General features: G+C 42.3%; 1 protein-coding gene across 1 annotated transcript in view; it reads right to left on the bottom strand.

Moving 5' to 3' along the window:
- Nucleotides 1–23,325, bottom strand: part of COP1 (COP1 E3 ubiquitin ligase) — a 478,504-nt gene that overhangs the window by 331,597 nt on the left and 123,582 nt on the right. The window lies entirely within an intron of this gene.

The following is a 23,325-nucleotide window of genomic DNA, read 5'->3' on the forward strand; positions in this document are numbered from 1 at the left end:
TCTGATAACCACCAGACTTGGACAGAATGGGAGGTGTAGACAGATGAAAGATTGGATAAAATGGCTTGTTTATGGGATTAGTGCAATAACAGCAGTTTCAGTTAAATGAAAATACGGAATTGTACAGAGACTTCTATGGTCGGTATGTACACATTTACAACAATGAAGAAAAAGAACCTTAAATGTTAGCAGCTTTCAGGTATTTTAACTGTGTAGCTCTGATTATTAGGCATAATATAGGAGTGGATATAATGGCACATTGCGTTATATGTTAACTTTGCATAACACTGTATAATTAAGCTATGCTGCAGCCAAACTGCTGGTCAGACTGGATGGACCATACAGGTTTTCATCTGCCATCATTTACTATGTTACTATACATGCATAAATGAGCTTTTATAAAATGTCATGCCTGAAAGTACAAGGTACAAGCCAGCATGTACTTGTACAGTAGGCACGCTCAGGGGTGGAGTTTGGGAAGAGTCAATACAGAGTAGCTATTTAAGCAAATATTCATGACCATGTATACCTACTTATAAGCAGGTGTAATGTCCATGCCTTGAATTTAGGCATGATTTCTGCATATTTCATAAAATCATAACACTAGTGCCTATTTGTCTTTATAAAGTAAGAGACTTCCTGCCCTACTAACCTAGGCGCTGTATTACAAATTTACCCCCCCATTCTAAATCCTGCGGAATACAACAGCATAAGCCTTGTTCCCTTACAATATGGAAGGCAATTTTCAATTTTTTCTATGAATAACTGGAAAATAGACCACTGAAATTTGCTTTTTCCCCTCTTTCAACCTGAAGCAAAATGGGCCATGGGTGGCGGAGTCCATTCTCAGTTGCAAATTTAAACTGGGGGTTTAAATAATGGCATCAAATAGACCTCCATTTTGTAATGTTTCCCACAGAAACGTTGTGACATCATGAGAGGAAGTGTATAACTGCTCAGTGTTTGTCCAGCCTCTTCTTCCTTCAGCAGTGCCATTTTGCAACCATAAGGGCCAGGCAATTCATGTGGGAGCCACTGAGAAGTAAGTGGGTTCCTGAGAAAGGAGAGTTTTCTCCTAAATAGGGCTCTGTAGAACCGGTAGGCTCCTTAATGAAAGAATTTGGAAGACGCAGAAAGGTAAGTGCATCTGTTATATTGACACCCACCCATGTTGCACTGTTTGAATATTGTGGGGGCTGCATAGACCTTTTTGGAAGGATTAAGGTTATACACTGAAAGTTATATTGTTAGACAGAGTGCACCTTGCACATTTATGTGATTTATGTGATTATTACACAGTTTAATTTTAGCATTTTCTACCACACTAAGGAGCCTTATGAAGGTGTGAATTCAAGTGCATCTATAAAACAGGGTCCACAATGAGTGTAAGGAGCATTGCAGTCAAGCGACTGGCCTCATTCATTGCTCATATGTTAACATGGAGGTCTCCCTCCACACTAATTTATAAAATTGTTATTTATTTATTGGAGCTTTGACATAAGCTGTCCACAGTCTAACTTGCTTTATATGCTATTAAGAATTTTTGTAACTTTTCCAAATTTTACCCCATAGAATAGCAGATGAAGTTTGCAGGTACCAACATACCTGCAACATGGCAAAGTCCTCCTTTTCTAAAGAGAACCCCCAGTAATGTATTTTCTTATTCTCCTCTATATGCTTTATTACCCAGTCAGCTCTGTGCTGTCATGTCCTTTTGTTGTTCTTTTCTGTACTTTCATGTAAATCAATATACTTTGAGTTTCTATATTTTTTTCTCATTTTCCTTTCCCTCACAGCTGTGATTAGGCCAAGAAACTCTCTCTTCCACTGGTCTACCTTATTTGCTGCTGGGAAAATACTATGGAGAGAAATTATTCCAAGGCTCTAAAGCTATATTACTTTCAGTGAATTTAGAGTTTTGCAGACCATAAATATATAAATAGGAATGACGGGCTGAAATTCAGCATGCCATCTTAGAAGTGCTCAAATGTGTGACAGATATTTATGAATCATTTCAGTTGAAGATTTGCTTCACTTCCAACATATTAAAACTTTGTATTAAAATAATTTAAACTTGAGAAAGCTTTCTGTGCAACAAAATTGTTATGCTGTTTGGTGAATAAAAAATAAAACAATTTATCAACTTTCCACTCAGGCATTTATATGTTATAGCATCAGTATACAAAGAATAAAAGTCCAAACTCATGCATAAGTACTTGATATAATACATTATGGATATCAAATTGGAATCAAACTTTCTATTCTATTCAACTGATATATTTGCAGAGACTAAGAAGGCATTAGGAGAAATTGATTCTTAACTGATAACTTCCTTTCATTTACTGCTACTAAATCCAGCAGATGAGACATAGAACACAACTTTTTCAGTAACATCATTGCTATAAGGAATGGTGCAGCCATGGACCTTGTCAGTATAGTAATTTCCAAGTGTTAATAAACTGTCACAAAATGCCTAGCCACCTGCCTGGGGTTACCCCATGGCCACTTAGAGGATCTATCCCCAGCACAGCTCAGGTCTGCCTGCACCTGCCGCTTGTGCTCTGCACTAGCACCCTCCTCCCACTGACTGGGTCACAACCACCTCTGGGCAAGTCTCCCACTCTCCAATTATCCCCAGTGATTTCTAGGTTACTGGAAACACACTCTCAGTGGTCCCACAGTTCCCAGAAACAAACTCACAGACCCAACACACACCACTAGGACTCTATCAGTCCAGCCAGGCAGAACGAACAATTGTGTTTATGCTCATGAAAATTGAACAGTGAAACAAGATAGTGCAAATAGGCAAACAATAACAGGTAACTGAAATATGGATCAATTATAACACTAACTAAACATCTATATACTGTCTAAACAGCACCTGAATCAGGACATATAATTCACCAAGCCTCAGCAAAGATCTCTCTTTCTTCCTGGCTACGGCTGAAGCAACAGCCAGCATCTGCTGGCTAATTTTCAAAACTCCAGGCCAATCAGAACCCAGAACAATCAATTTCAAATAAAAACTGGTTACATCACTACAGGTAATTCCTATTATCTGTGTGCCAAATAAAGAAAGAAAAGAGAAGACAGTCCTCCTTAACAGCTTTAAGCATAATCATGCACCATCTGCTGGCCAAACAGGAGAAATACATTTCAGAACATAATGCAGAAAAATATCCAATACATTTTACTGCTTAAAACACACAGTTTGTTCACAGAAACTGACACGGAAAATCATAATTCGAAGACCAATGAAAACAACTACAGGAGGGTCTCTGTATCCCTTCAATCTCCAATTACTTGAATCGCCATTATCTTTCCCACCACCAAGGTAAAGCTCTCACAAGCCTATAGTTTCCCCACTTCTCTGTTACTGCCTTTGTAAAGGACGAGAACTGGTTGGGGGAGGGTGGCCACTTCATAGCTGAGCAAAGTCATACTGACTCTGAGGTTTTGGACTAGTGAAACAGGACTTAAGAAAAGGATATGATTAAGTAAGCAAACATGTCTTCATTCACTCTGCTTGACCAGTTCAAGCATGCAGGAAGTACCCATGTCAGGTCAAACTGTGAGAAGAAGCCAAGGCTGCATTCATGATAGCTTCCCTAAAAAGGTAGAATCTTCACTGATCTGCACAGCCAATTTACAGTGCTTAAAAGAATTTAAGATAGTCATTTAGCAAATATCTTCTGGAGCAACTGCCCTCAGTTCAGCGCCTCCACGTCACTGTCCCTGGAGTAAGTCCCTGGAGGAGCGCAGCGATATGAGAGGCAAGAGGAAGAGCGGCTGCAGAGCTGACAGTCAATGCCTGATGGCTGTCTACAGTGCTGCGTTTCAGGTTTAAAAACATTTATTGTTTTTTTTCTTTTTGTAGCGGCCGCTGCTGCTCAACAGGGGAAGCAGCAGCGGCCGGACAGCGTTACCAGTGGCAGCAGCGGGTGGCGAGGGGGTTGATGTGCTTCGGGGGGGGGGGGCTTGGGTGATGCGCCGAGGGGGTGTTTGAGTGGCGCACTCACAGTTGATTCCCAGGCAGGGGGACAGGAGTAAGGAAACACACCTGGGAATCAGCTGTGAGTGACGTCAGTCTGGCTATGGAGCCTAGCTCAGCAACTCCAGGAGCCACGGACACAGGCTGCTCTTTTCTACTGTACCACTAAACTTTTCACCAAAAAAAAACTTCTCCAATACAAGATGTATCTGTCAACTTGACAATAACAACTTCTCAGAAAACTGAAGCCAGTAACCAAGCAAGCCATCTGATAGCAATGGCTGATTTTGAAATCCTAGATATGATATTAAAAACATAAAACGAACGAATGAGATGGATTCCACATACCTGAATACCTGATTCACACAAAATGGTCAGAAGCTCAAACTGAGCCCGAGTGGGATGCTGAATGAAATACTTTGCTCCTCCTCAGAGCCACAAATAGCCTGTGGCAGATGGCAGTGCTAGAATCAAGTTGAACCCTTGTCTGTGGTGATGATTTAATAGAAGCAGTTTCTAAAATTTTGTGCTTCACTTTGCAACCACTTTGTGCCAAAGATACCCGTCATTCAGGACCAGACGTTTAAGCTGAGACTCAGTGCTGACTCCTTATAATTATGACACTGCCCTCTCATGATAAGTTATTTTAAAGCCTTTGCATGAATGAATGGAGGCAACACTGACAAAGCAGGGTCTGCTGTACTGTGCAGTCAATCTCTTTTTTAAAGATTTGTTTTCCTTCGCATTTAAAAGCTGATTGATGTCATGATGACATGTGTCTGCAGTTCTTACAGTCCTCCTAGTGATAGTCTAAACCCAAACAACTGGCACATACATCATCTATGGATATCAATGTGATATCTTTCTTCCACAGGTTGGACAGGGCCTGAAGCCTAGCTTTGCCTTCATCATAGTTCTGTGGCATCCAAAAAGAACAAAATGAAGATTTAAAAAAAATAAATGTAAAGAAAAAAACCACAATGAAAACATCTAAACACTTGAAAAGATGACTTCAATAAAAATTGTGATAGAAAAAATAGAGACAGAGGGCTGCTATGAATAGAAGGGTCACACATGCTTGAAGTTCATTCTTCTAACCAAACAAACCACTACTGGGTGGCAGAGCCGGTGGGGGGAGGCGGGGCTGGTGGTTGGGGGGTGGGCCTTGTTCTGGGCAGACTTCTACGGTCTGTGCCCTGAAAATGCCAGAAACAAATCAAGGTCAGGTATACACATAAAGTAGCACATATGAGTTTAAATTGTTGGGCAGACTAGATGGACCGTGCAGGTCTTTTTCTGCCGTCATCTACTATGTTACTATGTTACTGGAAAGGGCACTTTCTAAGTAATAATGTTTGATAGAAATACGACCCTGGTACAGGATTATTTATTAGGATTTATTTACTGCCTTTTTGAAGGAATTCATTCAAATCGGTGTACATTAAGAATAAATCAAACATGAGCAATAGACAATTACAGCAGTAAAAATATTCAAATAATACAAAGTATAGCATCACATACTACTTACAATGTCAACACAACACATAATAGAACATTTTAATTGAAAGTGTAGGGTATAAGCAAAGATGGAACATATAGATAGGTATGAGAGCAAGAGGAGTTAGAAAGTAAGATGAGAAGGTTGCACATGAGGTCAGAGAGATGGTTAATATATAGATAGGTAAGAGTAGGAATCAGAAAATAAGGCGACTAATTTAAAGAAAGGTGCACATGAGGTCAGAGAGATGGTTAAATATCTCAACTAGGGTAGAAGTGTATAAACATGTCCTGTAGCTGTATGTGCAGCCCATGTCACTCCATGTGTGTGAGTGAGACTAACAAGTTAGTTACTTCTTCCATTAAAGGCCTGGTTGAAGAGCCAAGCTTTTACCGGCTTCCTGAAGTAGAGATAGTCGTGTGTTAATTGGAGCCTTTCAGGGAGTGCATTCCAGAGCATGGGGCTACTCTGGAGAAGGATCGGTTGCGGGTATCACATTGTGTAGTGTCTTTTAGAGAGGGTGTGGTTATTGATAGTCCTTGGGAGGTCTTGACAAAGTTGTAAAAAAAAAAAAAAAAAAAAAACAGCAGCAGAGGATAATAATGGTGGAGCCAGAATAGTACAATGTCTGTATTATCACAAATAAAGGCAATTAAAAACCAACTACATGCATCAACACGTTAGGCTATAGAGTAATAGGATTGTTGGGTCAGTTGAGACACCTAAAGCAAAGAATATTATTTCTTGATACAACTTATGTTTATAAATACGTGCATTTAATTTCAGCCAAGAAAATGAGGTTTTAACTACTGGGTTGTGACTTGGAATGAGAAGAAAATTAAGATTACCATCATTTAAAAATATTGTTCCTCTGTTTTATGGATCTCTTGCTTTTTGACTATATGTTACTTCTCAAATGGTGGTTTTAAGCATTTTGTTTCCTTTTTTAACGTAGTCATTAATATATCATAGAATGTCAAGGACAAATCAAACTCTGGTATGCATATAAAGTATCACATACCATGTAAAATGAGTTTAGACTGGATGAACTGTATAGGTCTTTATTTGCCGTCACTTACTATGTTACTATGAGGCGTATTTTCAAAGCACTTAGACATACAAAGTTTCTTGTAAGTCTAAGTGCTTTGAAAATGAGCCCCTATGTATTTACATTTTGATGGTTTAATATATAGAATGTAAAACTAACTTCATCAACTTAAGCAAATAATTCCTACTTTCCAAGTAACTTTCTTAAAACACTGTACAAAGAAAAAAAAAAAAAAAAAGACACGTTCTCAATGAAGATGCATAGCAAGGGAAATAAAATGGCTGTATTCCACTGCTGAACATACAGTATCTGCTCAATGTAGCTTCACGAATTCCTCCTCACCAGACTATAATTTCAAATTACTTCTGGCTGTTGTCTAGACTCCCTGAGGTTTATAGTGCTCACTGGTCAACAAAAAGGTCAGTAGCAGAATAGAAATGAAGTAACCTTTATTCAACAAAGGCCATCTGCCATTCACTAAACCAAAACAAAAAAAAAATGCATAAGCTGCCGCTCCTGCTGCTGCCTTCTGCACTTGGTTAACCGCATTCCAGTCCACAGTGGCTGCTTATACACTGAGGAAAGACTGTTACCTCTTGGACTGGCATCTCCAAGACAGAATGAAACCAGGATACAAAACCCTATGAACTAAAGAAACTATGAATGACCCTTAAGACAAGCTGAATTTGAGACATTTTTCCCTGTGAAAATTGTTTAAAATCTGAAAACAAAAAGCCATCAAACCTCATTTTTAATAGTTTAGGACCTTGAAAATGTAAAAATGAAAGAAAAAGAAAAGGCTGTAGAAGCCCTTTGACTGAAATGTATTTTCCTCTCTGTGGGGCCCTTTTACTAAAGCTCATTGTGCACTCGAGCCAAGGATTAGTAAAAGGGCCCCTGTGAAAAATATGTCCATCACGTTACACAGCAAATAATTACCAAGATATTCCTACAGCACTCAGTTGTGTAACAAAGGCTAAATATGAGCCAGAAGAATTCCTAGTTCATTCTAACTCTAGTTAAAGTTGCCCTTGGTTCTATCAGATGATACAACTGTTTTTATCTTATCAAACAAACAAGGATTACTTTTTTTTAAATTAAATGATGTTTATGTTTCCTTACACAGTAACAATGCCAGTTTCTATTTTGATATCACTATTCTACTACAAATGGATCTTTTTAATTACAATGGAATCTTTTCACTGAACTGTCATTCTCCAAGTTAGCGAATGATACATACCTGTATAGCAGGTGTTCTCAGAGGACAGCAGGCTGAGATTGTTCTCACGACTGGGTTGACATCCGAGGCAGCCCCCACCAACCGGCAAAAAACTTTGTGGGCGGTCCCGCACGCAGGGCACGCCCACCGCGCATGCACGGCCGTCTTCCCGCCCGTGCGCGACCGTTCCCGCTCAGTTGAATGACAAGCAAAGGAATGAGTAAAACGCAACTCCAAAGGGGAGGCGGGAGGGTAGGTGAGAACAATCAGCCTGCTGTCCTCGGAGAACACCTGCTACAGGTATGTATCATTCACTTTCTCCGAGGACAAGTAGGCTGCTTATTCTCACGACTGGGGTATCCCTAGCTCTCAGGCTCACTCAAAACAAGAACCCCGGTCAATTGAACCTCGCAATGGCGAGGGAATAACAGAAATTGACCTACGAAGAACAACTAACTGAGAGTGCAGCCTGAACAGAATAAAATCGGGTCCTGGAGGGTGGAGTTGGATTCAAACCCCAAACAGATTTTGCAGCACCGACTGCCCAAACCGACTGTAGCGTCGGGTATCCTGCTGGAGGCAGTAATGTGATGTGAATGTGTGGAAAAATGACCACGTCGCAGCCTTGCAGATCTCTTCAATAGTGGCTGACTTCAAGTGGGCCACTGACGCTGCCATGGCTCTAACACTATGAGCCGTGACATGACCCTCAAGAGTCAGCCCAGCTTGGGCGTAAGTGAAGGAAATACAATCTGCTAGCCAATTAGAGATGGTGCGTTCCCCGACAGCGACCTCTTTCCTATTGGGGTCAAAAGAAATAAACAATTGGCCGGACTGTCTGTGGGGCTGTGTCCGCTCCAGATAGAAGGCCAACGCTCGCTTGCAGTCCAATGTGTGCAACTGACGTTCAGCAGGGCGGGTATGCTGTCTGGGAAAGAATGTTGGCAAGACAATTGACTGGTTAAGATGGAACTCCGACACCACCTTTGGCAGGAACTTAGGGTGAGTGCGGAGTACTACTCGGTTATGATGAAATTTGGTATAAGGAGCATGAGCTGCCAGGGCTTGAAGCTCACTGACTCTACGAGCTGAAGTAACTGCCACCAAGAAAATGACCTTCCAGGTCAAGTACTTCAGATGGCAAGAATTCAGTGGCTCAAAAGGAGGTTTCATCAGCTGGGTGAGGACGACGTTGAGATCCTATGACACTGCAGGAGGCTTGACAGGAGGGCCTTGACAAAAGCAAGCCTCTCATGAATCGAACGACTAAAGGCTCTCCAGAGATGGCTTTACCCTCTACACGATGATGGTAAGCACTAAATCGCACTAAGGTGAATCCTTACTGAGTTGGTCTTGAGACCAGACTCTGATAAGTGCAGAAGGTATTCAAGCAGGTTCTGTGCAGGACAAGAACGAGGTTCTAGGGCCTTGCTCTCACACCAAACGACAAACCTTCTCCACTTGAAAAAGAAACTCTTTTTAGTGGAATCCTTCCTGGAGGCAAGCAGGACCCAGGAGACACCCTCCGACAGACCCAACGCAGCGAAGTCTACGCCCTCAACATCCAGGCCGTGAGAGCCAGAGACTGAAGGTTGGGGTGCAGAAGCGCTCAGTCGTTCTGCGAAATGAGAGTCGGAACACTCCAATCTCCACGGTTCTTCGGAGGACAACTCCAGAAGTAGAGGGAACCAGAATCATGGTGCCGTGGTCTTGCTTGAGCTTCAGTAAGGTCTTCCACACCAAAGGTATGGGAGGATGAGAGTCGGAACACTCCAATCTCCACGGTTCTTCGGAGGACAACTCCAGAAGTAGAGGGAACCAGAATCATGGTGCCGTGGTCTTGCTTGAGCTTCAGTAAGGTCTTCCACACCAAAGGTATGGGAGGATAAGCATACAGGAGGCCATTCCCCCAATGGAGGAGAAAGGCATCCGACGCCAGTCTGCCGTGCGCCTATAGTCTGGAACAGAACAGAGGCAGCTTGTGGTTGGTCTGAGAGGCGAAAAGGTCCACCAAGGGGGTGCCCCACTCTCTGAAGCTCTTGCGTACCACTCTGGAATGGAGCGACCACTCGTGCGGTTGCATGACTCTGCTCAATCTGTCGGCCAGACTGTTTATGCCTGCCAGGTATGTGGCTTGGAGAAGCATGCCAAACTGGCAAGCCCAACGCCACATCCTGACGGCTTCCTGACACAGGGGGCGAGATCCGGTGCCCCCCTGCTTGTTGATATAATACATTACAACCTGATTGTCTGTCCGAATTTGGATGATTTGGTAGGACAGCCGATCTCTGAAGGCCTTCAGTGCGTTCCAGACCGCTCAGAGCTCCAGGAGGTTGATCTGAAGATCTTGTTCCTGGAGGGACCACAGTCCCTGGGTGTGGAGCCCATCGACATGAGCTCCCCACCCCAGGCGAGATGCATCAGTCGTCAGCACCTTCGTGGGCTGCGGAATTTGGAATGGACGTCCCAGGGTCAAATTGGTCCGAATCGTCCACTAGTGCAGCGAATTGCGGCAATTGACAGACAGGCGGATGACATCTTCTAGATTCCCGGTAGCTTGGCACCACTGGGAAGCTAGGGTCCATTGAGCAGATCTCATGTGAAGGCGAGCCATGGGAGTCACATGAACCGTGGAGGCCATATGGCCCAGGAGTCTCAACATCTACCAAGCTGTGACCTGCTGAGACGCTCTGGTCTGGGAAGCGAGGGACAGAAGATACTGCGCCCTTGCTTCGGGAAGAAAGGCCTGAGCCGTCTGAGAATTCAGCAGAGTTGCTATGAATTCCAGAGATTGGACTGGCTGGAGATGGGACTTCGGGTAATTTATCACAAACCCCAGAAGCTCCAGGAGGTGAATAGTGCACCGCATGGACCAAAGAGCTCCTGCCTCTGAGGTGCTCTTGACCAGACAATCGTCGAGATACAGGAACACGTGCACCCCCAGCTTGCGTAGATACGCCGCAACCACCACGAGACACTTCGTGAACACCCGTGGTGCAGAGGCGAGCCCAAAGGGCAGCACACAATACTGAAAGTGCCATGTCCCCAGACGGAATCGGAGATACTGTCTGTGAGCTGGCAGTATCGGGATGCGACTGTAAGCGTCCTTTAAATCCAGGGAACACAGCCAATCGTCTTTCTGAATCATTGGTAGAAGGGTGCCCAAGGAAAGCATCCTGAACTTCTCTTTGACCAGATATTTGTTCAGGCCTCTCAGGTCTAGGATGGGGCGCATCCCCCCTGTTTTCTTTTCCACAAGGAAGTACCTGGAATAGAATCCCCGCCCTTCCTGCCCTGGTGGCACGAGCTCGACCGCATTCCTCTGAGAAGGGCGGAGAGTTCCTCTGCAAGTACCCACTTGTGATGGGAGCTGAAGGATTGGGCTCCCGGTGGGCAATTTGGCGGGGTGGAGAGCAAATTTAGGGTGTATCCACATCGCACTATTTGGAGAACCCACTGGTCGGAGGTTACGAGAGGCCACCTTTGGTGAAAAACTTTCAACCTCCCCCCCGACTGGCAGGTCGTCCGGTACGGATACTTTGATTGCGGCTATGTTCCCATGGATCCAGTCAAAAGCCCGTCCCCGGCAAGACCACACTTTTTGAATCCGCTCGGGACCTTCGAGGACATCGACGGAAAAATCGCGTCGGCGAGGTCAAAGTCGTCGATGGTGGCGGTGAAAAGCACACCCGAAAAAGAAACGACCGCGCGGCCACAAGGCCGCGACGAAGCGCCCTCGCGGCTAGGAACGACGAGGACACCTTTTTTTTTTTTTTAGTTCTTAAGGAAAAAAAGACTACGCAAATGCGTACGCGAAACAAGAAAAACCCGCGGCTACGCCGCAATCCGGTTTCCGGGGCTGACAAAGAGAGACAATAACACGGCTCTCTCCAGCGCGGAATAGAAAAAAACTGAGCGGGAACGGTCGCGCACGGGCGGGAACGGTCGCGCACGGGCGGGAAGACGGCCGCGCATGCGCGGTGGGCGTGCCCTGCGTGCGGGACCGCCCGCAAAGTTTTTTTCCCGTTGGTGGGGGCTGCCGTGGACATCAACCCAGTCGTGAGAACAAGCAGACTGCTTGTCCTCGGAGAAAGATGGGTAGCCATGCATTCAAATATTACACATTTTCCCTCGCTCACATTCACTCACTCACCCATATTTCTTCTAAGCAGTGGCTGACAATTTTCATGGTTGAATGGAGTCCAACATTCAGGCACATGAGCATCAGTGATGGAAGACTTCTTCGCCTAGGGTAGGTACCACAACAGCACAGTATTTTTTCCAGATCCAGAGTAAGGCTATACACAATGGTATATCAACATCAATGGAAAGTCTTCTCAAAGGGTCTTAAAAGGTCAATAACCAAGTAAATCAGTAACAGAGGATGTAGTTCCAAGAATGAAACGGGTCAATGTATAGATATATGAAGCCAAATAAACTGAGAAGGATCTTCTCCTGCAGTCAGCCTAGGACAGAGACAAGACCAATTCCTGGGTATAGAGGCTTAGCTCTCCAGTTCAGACTAACACAGGAAATGACTAAAGATTTACTACTCAAAGGAAAACAAACGAGTCACACAAATAAAAGGGAAGAAGACCAAAGAGGGGAATAACTTGCATAAAACAACAGGTGCAACCCTGGCCACCTTTCTGGGCAGACCAGATGGACAACCCTGTTATTTATCTGCTTTAAAAATAATCCCCACAACGAACACCAAAAACAGAGAGAATAACTATAAACCCAAAACCAACTCTCTGAACTGCAGTACAATTACTATAGAATAGCATACTGAACAGATGACATAACAGTAAAATCATTTTATAGAAATGAGAGGTGACTAGCTATTGGTAGAATACTCAGTGCTACCAAGTGCTCACCAGCACCTGCAATTATATTGGAATGATGAACCGTGAGCTCTAATTGTCACTGATAAAAACACATCAGGCTCTCTTCTACCTATGTGACGCAGCAGTTAAATTGCAAGTTTTTGAGAAGTTAAATGGACTATTTATAAAGAATTTAGGACATCGGAGGTTATTTTGAAACTGCACATATATATGTTTTGTACACAATACAATGTTTGAGCACATTAGATGGACTTGCAGTATAAAAGTATGAGAGGAGCCTGATGATGTGTGTTTTTATCAGTGACAAATAGAGAAATGAGAGCTCATAATATGTCATTCAAATTTATAAGTGCTGGTGAGCACTTGGTAGCAGCACATAATTACACCGATAGTCTACTCTCATTTGTATAAAATTAGTTCACTATTATTCCATCTGTTCAATGTACACAGTAATTGTATAGTAATTGTACTACAGTTCAGAGTTGGGTCTTTATCTGCTGTTATTTACTATTACTATGCTTCTCTTGAAGTGCAGGCCAAAAGCAAAGCAGCAGCATACAGGAATTATGTTGCAAATCTTCTGTACCAATTCCTTCTTGTGAGAAGTTTTACAAGCATAAAACCAGCTAGTCACTAAAAAGCAGCACACAGGCCAACAAAATCAGAAGGGAAATTAGTATGAACCCACAAATTTACTTAATAGTCAACCATTAAATGATAGCATTTGAGCCAACTAAAATCAAATCACTATAAACCAACAAATAAGTGGACAAATTCTCCTGCTGTAAACCCTTTGCAAACAAGCCAGGAAAAGAGACCATTTGCTAGTTATTTTACATCATCATAAATCATGCTAGCCAGTCACATACCAGTCCGCTACAGAACAAAGTAGCTAACGACATATTTTGCTGTAGCTTACTTAAAGCATACTAGGTATTTTGATGAGGAATACCGACTTAATAATAGATCTAACATTCATGATACATAATATGCTGCAAAGGCTAACAGATTAACAACTACAGAAAATCTTTTAATGAAGTACCCAAATCAATTTTTGCCTTTTAATACCTAAAAAAAGAGATATCCACTGGCCAACAAACATTTTTATGCATACCTTCAAGCAGTGTGCCTCAGCTATTAGAAAAGCAAATAAAATGTTAGGGATTTCTCGAAAAATAATCTAGAACAAAATGAGATTATTATACCTCTATAAAGGCTCCTGGTGCTACTACTCGAGTATTGTGTGTATTTCAGGTTGCATCACCTCAAAGGATAGAGCAGAACTAGAAAAGGTTCAGAAAAGAGCAACAAAAATGATAAATGGGATGGAAAATCTCCCTTATGAAGAAAGGCTAAGTGAGGGCTCTTAAGCATGCAGAAAAGACAAGGGTAGAGGGCACCTGAAACCAAATGTATGGCTGAAATTCACTGATCTGTTATGGCCAAAACCGCCCCCCCCCCCCCCTCTCCCTGGGCCAGTATCTGCCCCCAGAAGATAGCTCATCCCCTCCCCTGCGACCACAAGTACTGCCCTCCCCCCATCCATAGCACCTCCCCAGGCCCACCTTCAAAGCCCTGGTGGTCCAGTGGTCTGGCCTCGTCAGGGCAGGAGTGATCCTGAGTTGTTCCTACCCCAGCCAGGAAGTTGCAGCAGCCATTTTGAGATTGGAAGTGGCACGGGCAGAAGCGACTAGGGATTGCTCTTGCCCATGCCTGTTCCAATCTGAAAATGGCTACCACAACCTCCCAAAGCAAACAAGGGTGCTACAGGAAGTTGAGGCAACCATTTTGACTGCGGAGTCAGCAGGAACAATTGATCCTGCCTGAAAACCACCAGGGCCTCAAAGGCAGGCCCAGAGAAAATCTACAGGTGGTGGGAGAGCATCAGAGAGTGGTTGCTGGAGCAGGGAGGTACAGTTTCAGTCAAAAATATACTGGCATTGCTGGCCGAAACCAATGCATGGCCAAATCCAGATTTCAGGCTGTTTTGGCACGGAAGCTAAAACAAAATTCGGTCAGCCTCTAACAGAAGGAATAACACAGACGTTTATAAAATAAGTGAAGTTAAAATACAGAATGGTTGATTAACTTTTCAAACACCAAAACAAGAAGACACTCCATGAAACTAAGTACCATCTCATGCAGACCATAACTAAGACATGGAATGTGTTGTCAGAGGATATGTTCAAGGTGACTAACATAATGGATTCAACAGATGTTTGACCATGTCTCTGGAGGAAAAACCTGAAATAAAAATATGGGCAAGGCATACGTAAGGAGAGCCCCTGTTCAGCTTTCTGAAATCTGCTCAGTACCTGTGACCTGGACTTGCCACTGCCAGAAAAGGAAGTTGGGAATGATGTACCTTGGTCTGACTAAGCATGGCTTATGCTCTTAAGGTATTATGTGGAAATCATCAATAAGGGCCTACCCTGTTTATCAAGTTATTTAATGTAGCAGATGTTCTCTGTGGACAGCAAGATACAAGGCCCCATAGATGGGTGATATATGACAGAGCTCATACAGAAAACAGCTCTCTAGGTAAAAAAAAATCTGAAAGCCTTTGAGAGGATATCATGTATAGAGGAGGTCATTCCAAAATGAGGTACTCATTCTTCCCTTTACTGTTACTTACGTTGTAAACCACTTAGGTATATAATCAAAATGCATTGGAAAAATACTCATCTTATTATTCTGACCTTTAAGAAATTAAGTGATGTTGAAAAGTGATGTTGAAAAATGAACCTCAGAAGAACACAGATTTAACTTATCTGGAAATAAAAAGCCTTCATTAAGACTCATGATTAAAACAGCAGATGAAAGAGGAACAGTGATTATATTAGACCACACACACTGTTACTGAGGTTCATTCATTTACTAGGTCAGAAGTTATATAAAAAACTAAAAGGGGATTCTATTAAGAGATTTCAGATTTATACGAGTTTAGAAAGTTAGCAAAAAGACTTATAGTCAAGCTCAGACAGCTTAGGCACACGTTTATTTATACATACACTGTAAGGATCAATCACAAACACGATACAGACATTTAAAATATTTGAAAGGTATTAATCTACAAACAAACCTTTTCCAGAGAGGGGAAGGTGGCACAACTAGAGGACATGAGGTTGCAGGGGGACAAACTCAGGAATAAGGTCATGAAGTACTTTTTCACAGAGAGAATGGCAGATGCCTGGAATGCCCTCCCACGAGAAGTGGTGATGAAAACTGTAACAGAATTCATAAATGCGTGGGATAAACACAAAGAAATCCTGTATAGAAGGAATGGAACCAATCAACATTATCGGTGATTAGATGGCAACACCTTTAATTGAGAAATAAAGCCAGTGCTGAGCAGACTTCTATAGTCTGTGCCCTGAAAATGGCAAGGACAAATCAAGATCAAGTATGCATATATAGTATCACATCATACCTTATGCTATGAGTATCTTACTGGATGGACTGCACAAGTCTTTACCTGCCATCATCTACTATGTTAAAAAGGGTCCTAGCACAGTCTGTACACCGCTTAAACCCACTGGAAGGTTTCTAGGACATAACAGGGAAGATAGCCACAGCGAAATCATAAGTACATAAGTATTCCCATAATGGAACAGATCGAAGGTCCATCAAGCCTAGTATCCTGTTTCCAACAGTGGGCAATCCAGGTCATAAGTACCTGGCAAGATCCCAAAACAGTACATTTTATGCTGCTTATCCTAGAAATAAGCAGTGGATTTTCCCAAGTCCATTTTCATAATGGTTTAGGGACTTTTCCTTTAAGAAGCCAACCAAACCTTTTTTAAACCCCACTAAGCTAACTGCTTTTACCACATTCTCTGGCAACGAATTCCGGAGTTTAATTACACACTGAGTGAAGAAATATTTTCTCAGATTCATTTTACATTAACTACTTTGTAACTTCATTGTGTGCCCCATAGTCCTAGTACTTTTGGAAAAAGAGTAAACAAGCGATTCACGTCTACCCGTTCCACTCCACTCAGTATTTATATACCTCTATCATATCTCCCCTCAGCCAACTTTTCTCAAAGCTGAAGAGCCCAAGTTGTTTCAGCATTTCCTCATACGGAAGTCGTCCCATCTCCTTTATTATTTTTGTCGTCCTTCTCTATACCTTTTCTAATTCCACTATATCTTTTTTGAGATATGGTGACCAGAATTGAACACAATATTCAAGGTGTGGTAGCACCATGTTGCGATACAAAGGCATTATAAACATCCTCATTTTTATTTTCCATTCCTTTCTTAATAATATCTAACATTCTATTTGCTTTCTTTGTTGCTACAGCACACTGAGCAAAGGGTTTCAAAGTATCATCAACGATGACTCAGATTCTTTTCCTGGTCGGTGACTTCTAACATGCAACCTCGCATCATGTAGCTATAGTTCGGGTTCCTCTTTCCCACATGCATTACTGTGCACTTGTGCTCACATTAAGCATCATGTGCCATTTGGATGCCCAGTCTCCCAAGGTCATTTGGCAATTTTTCACAATCTTCTTGTGATTTAACAACTTTGAATAACTTGAGTTGTCAGCAAATTTAATTACCTCACTAATTATTCCCATCTCTAGATCATTTATAAATATGTTAAAAAGCAGCGGTCCCAGCACAGACCCCTGGGGAACCCCACTATCTACCCTTCTCCATTGAGAATACTGACCATTTAACCCTACTCTCTGTTTTCTATCCTTTAACCAATTTTTAATCCACAATAGAACACTACCTTCTATTCTATGACTATTATTTTATTTGTTACATTTGTACCCCACATTTTCCCACCTATTTGCAGGCTCAATGTGGCTTACATAGTACCGTGAGGCGTTAGTCACCTTCAATGAAAAACAAATATAAAGTGATGTTATTATCAAAGATGTTCATGTGTTACAGATACGTCATGAGAATCATAGAGAAGAAGAGTTATATACTGTTCGTTACGGGCTTAGGTTTCGTTGTGTTGCTGGATTCAGGCATTTAAGTTGGCTCAGTAGGGTATGCCTTTTTGAACAAGATGGTCTTCAGGGATTTCCGGAAGCTAAGGTGGTCATAGATTGTTTTCACAGCTTTTGGGAGGCCATTCCATAGTTGTGCACTTATGTAGGAGAAGCTGGATGCGTAAGTTGTTTTATATTTCAAGCCTTTGCAGTTTGGGTAGTGTAAATTTAAGTATGATCTAGCAGAACCGACTGTTTCTTGTTGGTAGATCTATGAGGTCTATCATGTATCCCGGGACTACACCATATATGATTTTGTGGACCAGAGTGCAAATTTTGAAGACGATCCGCTCCTTGATTGGGAGCCAGTGCAGTTTTTCTCGATGGGGTTTGGCACTGTCGAAGCGTGTCTTGCTGAATATCAATCTGGCTGCTGTATTTTGGGTGGTCTGGATTTTTTTTGTTAGTTGTTCCATGCATCCCGCATAGATTCCATTGCAGTAATCTGAATGACTTAGGACCACTGACTATCCAATTTCCTCTGGAGTCTTTCATGAGGTAATTGTCAAACGCCTTTTGAAAATCCAGAAACACATCGACTGTCTCACCTTTAGCCACATGTTCGTTCATCCCTTTAAAGAAATGTAGTAGATGGTAAAGCAAGATTTCCCTTCACTAAATCCATGTTGACTTTGTCTCATTAATCCATGCTTTTGAATATGCTCTGTAATTTTGATCTTTATAATAGTCTCTACCATCTTGCCCAGCACCGATGTCAGGCTCAATGGTCTGTAATTTCCCGGATCACCTCTGGAACCCTTGTTAAAAATCGGTGTTACATTGGCCACCCTCCAATGTTCCGGTACCATGTTTGATTTTAAAGATAAATTACATATATTACTAACAATAGTTCCACAAGTTTATTTTTCAATTCTATCAATACTCTGGGATGTATACCATCCAGTCCTGGAAATTTGCTACACTTCAATTCATCAAATTGCCCCATTACATTTTCCAGGTTTACAGAGATTTGATTCAGTTTCTCTGACTTGTCAGCACTGAATACCTCCTTCCGCAAATTATTGAAGACCCATCTTTTTGAAAAAAATCTACGGAAAAAACCAACACATAAAGTCCATACTCACCGTTCATTAATGCATCAATACATCCACTGCTGAACTCTCATCCCCCGTAATCTCACCTCACCCATACCTTTACTCACAGAAATATGTATACCATATATCTTCGTGTCTTAATATTGCCCTTTTAGCTTCCCGTTGTCTCCTTCCAATGTTTCAAGGTTTTGTTCCATTGTTATATTCCTTAACGATACTTTGTCTCGCATAACTCTTCACAATGTAATCCATAACCAAGTTGTAACAAATTATATTTCCATCATTCATATTATATTGTAAGCCACACTGAACCCGCAAAAAGGTGGGAAAATGTGGGATACAAATGCAATAAATAAATAAATAAATAAATAAATTTCTAGCACCGGTATTCTCTTCCACATCTTCCTCTGTGAAGACCGAAGCAAAGAATTCATTTAATCTCTCCGCTATGGCCTTATCTTCCCTGAGTGCCCCTTTTACCCCTTGGTCACCTAGCAGTCCAATTCTTTTGCCACCTTCTTGCTTTTAATATACCTAAAAATGTTTTTACTATGCATTTTTGCCTCCAACGCAATCTTTTCAAAGTCTCTCTTTGCCTTCCTTATCAGTGCTTTGCATCTGATTTGCCATTCTTTATGTAGTTTTCTATTATTTTCAGTTGGATCCTTCTTCCAAGTTCTGAAGGATTTTCTTTTAGCTTTAATAGCTTCCTTCACCTCACGTTTTAATCATGCCAGCTGTCGTTTGGTCTTCCTTCCTCCTTTTTTAATATATGGAATATATTTGGCCTGGGCTTCCAGGATGGTATTTTTGAACAGCATCCATGCCGGATGTAAATTTTTGACTTTCGCAGCTGCACATATAAGCTTTTGGGGTTTTTTCATCGTTCTTCTCATTTTATCATAGTCTCCTTTTTGAAAGTTATATGCTAATGTATTGGCTTTCCTGTGTGTACTGTGAAAAATAAGGGGCTGTCCTATCCTGGGTAGGCCACTGGGTGGTGCTGTTCCCATAGGAATGGGGGGAAATGCTTATGCTTAGGATGAGTCACTAGAAGGAGCCAGTAGGAGAAGGCTAGATGGAGGTCGCTAGGACCTGGGAGAGTCCTGGGTTGGAAACAGGTGAGGGTTGTTATGGGCTGGGTCCTGCCTGGAATTAGGGGGAAGAGCCTAAAGGGGTGTAGAAGCTAGTCACCCATTTTTATACCTGCCTGAGTTTGGAAAGGAAAAGGAGAAAGAGAAGAGAAAGGAACTGGAGAGCTGGCGGCTGGGGAAAGAGGATTCCCTGAAGGTACTGGCTAGGCTCTAGAGAGACTGTTGTGTTAATCCATTGTATATAGAACTGTGCAAGAAGACCATGGAACTAGCAGCCAAGGGCTGGAGGACAGAAGGCTGTTAGCACTGAGCCCAGGTGTCTATGGGTGTGAGGCTCAGTGGGAAGATCTGTGAAAGTGTTTGAAGCTTGTGATAATGTTTTAAGCTGGAAGCAGGAAAGTGTTTTAAGCTGAAAGAAGTGTACCCCAGGGGGCTGGAATAAAGAGCTGATTGATGAATATGCTGTATTGGACTTGAGTAATTTGCATCTAATCTGCATATTCCCTGGAGCTCACCCTGAATGAAAAAGGGGCCCAGGATCTTGAGGTTGGAGTGTTCAGGATACTGGGAAGAGACCGGCTGGAGTCCTTTTTGGGAGCCAGAGGCCAGTGAGAAGCCTCATCTTCACGGTACTTACTCCACAGCTTATATCAAATCTGATCACATTATGATCTCTGTTATCAACAGGCCCCAGCAACATCAGATCATTCGCTCCACTAAGGACTAGGTCTAGAATTGTTGCTCCTCCTCCTCTTGTTGGCTCCTGAACCAGCTGCAAAACTGTAAAAAAAAAAAAAAAATTTTTTTTTTTTAAAACTACGGCTGCAAGCTCAGGTTTAAGGAGGACATGAATCATGGAAAAATATGGAAACTTTGAAAATAAAGGGGCTAAATAAAAATGGTCCCGCGCTTCTAAAAAGAGCAGGAAAGCAAGAAGAAACTTAAGAAAAAATACACACAGCAGGAGAGAGAAGATATGTCTTCATTGTTCCACGGACAAAACTGCGGGTCCTGTTCAGATTGCGCAAGCGGGAAGGCACGCGCGTACATGAATAGTCAGACTTGCCAAAGGCTTCTGGAAAACTGAACGCTGGGCAGGCTCTGTGGATGATGTCACCCACATGCGAGTGCTGCATGTCCTACGTGTCTTCTGAGAAGAATCTTGTCAGTGAGAAGATGCACCAAGATCATTCCCCCACCTTCCACGGCTTTCTCCGACATGTTTCACAGAACACAATAAGGTCCACAGCACTCAAATAAACCTTGAATCGAAGGGGCGGCTACTTTTAATTTTCAAGTTAGACTCTTTTGGATGGCATACAGCATGTTACATTAGCAGTATACACCCAGAGGAGCAAAGCCTGCCTACCTAAAGTCCTCCACAGCTACATCCCTTAAAAGAAAGATCTGATGTGCTCATGTTTCACATATCAGAATAGTCTACTTTCTTTTTCATAAAGGGAAATTAAGCTTACTCAGATATTATACTTTTGAACACCACTTTTTCCCCCCAGTAGAAAGTTTCTTATTGCCTTGGGCCACTGTTTGTTCCATATTTTCTTTATTACAGAGCACTCCCATTTCCTTGATCCTCCTTTCCAGCTCAGAGTTCCTGCTTGAGTTTCATTCAATTTTAATAAAGCTAACCAACTAGGAAACAGCCGCAAAAAATAGAGTTTTAAAGATCATATGCAGGGTTTTATTTTTGGTTAGTGTGACCAGCCGGTGCTCGCTTTGTGTGCTCTGTGCAGGAGCTGTCACCCTTTTTTGTACAGTCTACAGATTCCACAACATAATTATATACACTGACCACTACTATAGTTATGATGCGAAGGACAATACAGGTCCATCTTAATCTTATCTCCATTACTAAACAGAAAAGAACCCACAGCAGAAACTGCTGAGAAAAGCAACGAACAAGGTAAGAGTAAGGAAGGGGAGATGGAGAATAAAGAGTGGAGAAATAATCCTAAAGAAAATAAATGTCTTCAAATAACCTAATACAATATTTACATTCTGCAATTACCACATGGTAGCCCTGATGCTCCCGCCCACCTGCTAGGATTGCTAGAATACAAGCCTCTTCGCCTCTCACCCCTCTGTTCATTAGTGATGGTCTCCAAGGCAGTGGTTGCTTCAGTTCACCCAAGGAAGTGTACGTACACAAGCCTCTTAAAGAGGGTATAGGGTGTTTGCTTGGCTTTGCTTTAACTTATTGCATTCTCTGAATCCTCTTTATATGGTGTACAGAGCAAGCAAACAGCATCACAAAAGTAACCATACAACAGATAGTATATGCCCACAGTATTTAGCAAATAGACTGCAGAAATACTGCCTAGGTTAGGTGTTTGAATCTGTAGAGGATTACTGCTTGGTGGTCCCTTCCATAAAAATGAGAAGGGGGGGGGGGGGGGGGTTCAGTGGAGGAAGTATATGTTTTCAGTCACAGCACCTATATGGTGAAATGGGATGCATAGGGGAGCAAAAATGGAGCTAAATCAGGGCACTTTCTGAAAATGAATAAAAACATGGCTCTTTCTCATATGTGAAAGTAAGGTGAACAGTGGTTTTTCTCTGGGGGGGAGGGTAGAGAATTTCTAATAAGAAATAGTGGATCATTAGTTAGATGGATCACTACTGAATAATGTTTTATGATATTGAGGTTTTTATTATGTATGGATTTTGGAAACTAATTGAACAGACTGTCTTCCATATATTTTGTCTATATGCATGCATGACTTAATCAATCAAGTGGTACTGCCAACATTGTCCTGCCCACCACTAATAATGCCATAAACCTTGTTTTTTTTTTGTTTTTTTTTAAATAAACTTTATTCCAACAGGGACAGAGAGAAAATGAAGAACCACAGACAAAACAGAACCCAGAGGGAAGGGGGAGAGGAAGGGAGTATCCAGAGGGACCTTTAAGAGCCCCTTAACACCTAAAGCACGGGCTCCATGAAATCATGCTGCCACAGACGCCAGCAAAACTAGAACCTGCATTCCGAAGTCCTAGGGGAAGGAAGGGAATTACTCAAACCAATGGCTGGAGCCCTGCAGAACCAATATCACACTAACTGCACCAAGCCAAGGTCTGAGGACAATAAAAGGACCTCCCCCCCCCCCCACTCCGTCATGGCAAAGATCCATAGCCTGATCCCCGAGAGCCCCACATGGCCAGAGGCTCCACCATGGGCCACAGGGAACTAGGCCTCAAGACAAATCCATTCTGCTCCAGACCACTCTGTAACATCTGCTGGAGACAGAGCAATACTGGCAAGTTCCAGGGCTGCAACACCTTTTAAAGCTGGTGATATTATTGGAAGTCAGTGTTCTCTGCCTCCATCTTTGCTAATTGGGGAGCATAACCTATTTATCTGGACTGGTTTTTAACAAGATAAGGCATTTAACACACAAGTATGCAAATACATTTTGAAAATTCACCAAAACCTGCACAGGGAAAAGTAAGCAAGTATATTTTACATACATGCTTCATTACAAAATTATTTCCAAAACGAGGAAAAACCTCTAGTACACCTGGCTCTTAGAGCACAAAGTAGC

Source organism: Microcaecilia unicolor, chromosome 6 (genome assembly GCF_901765095.1).
Source record: "Microcaecilia unicolor chromosome 6, aMicUni1.1, whole genome shotgun sequence".
Taxonomy (NCBI): Eukaryota; Metazoa; Chordata; class Amphibia; order Gymnophiona; family Siphonopidae; genus Microcaecilia; species Microcaecilia unicolor.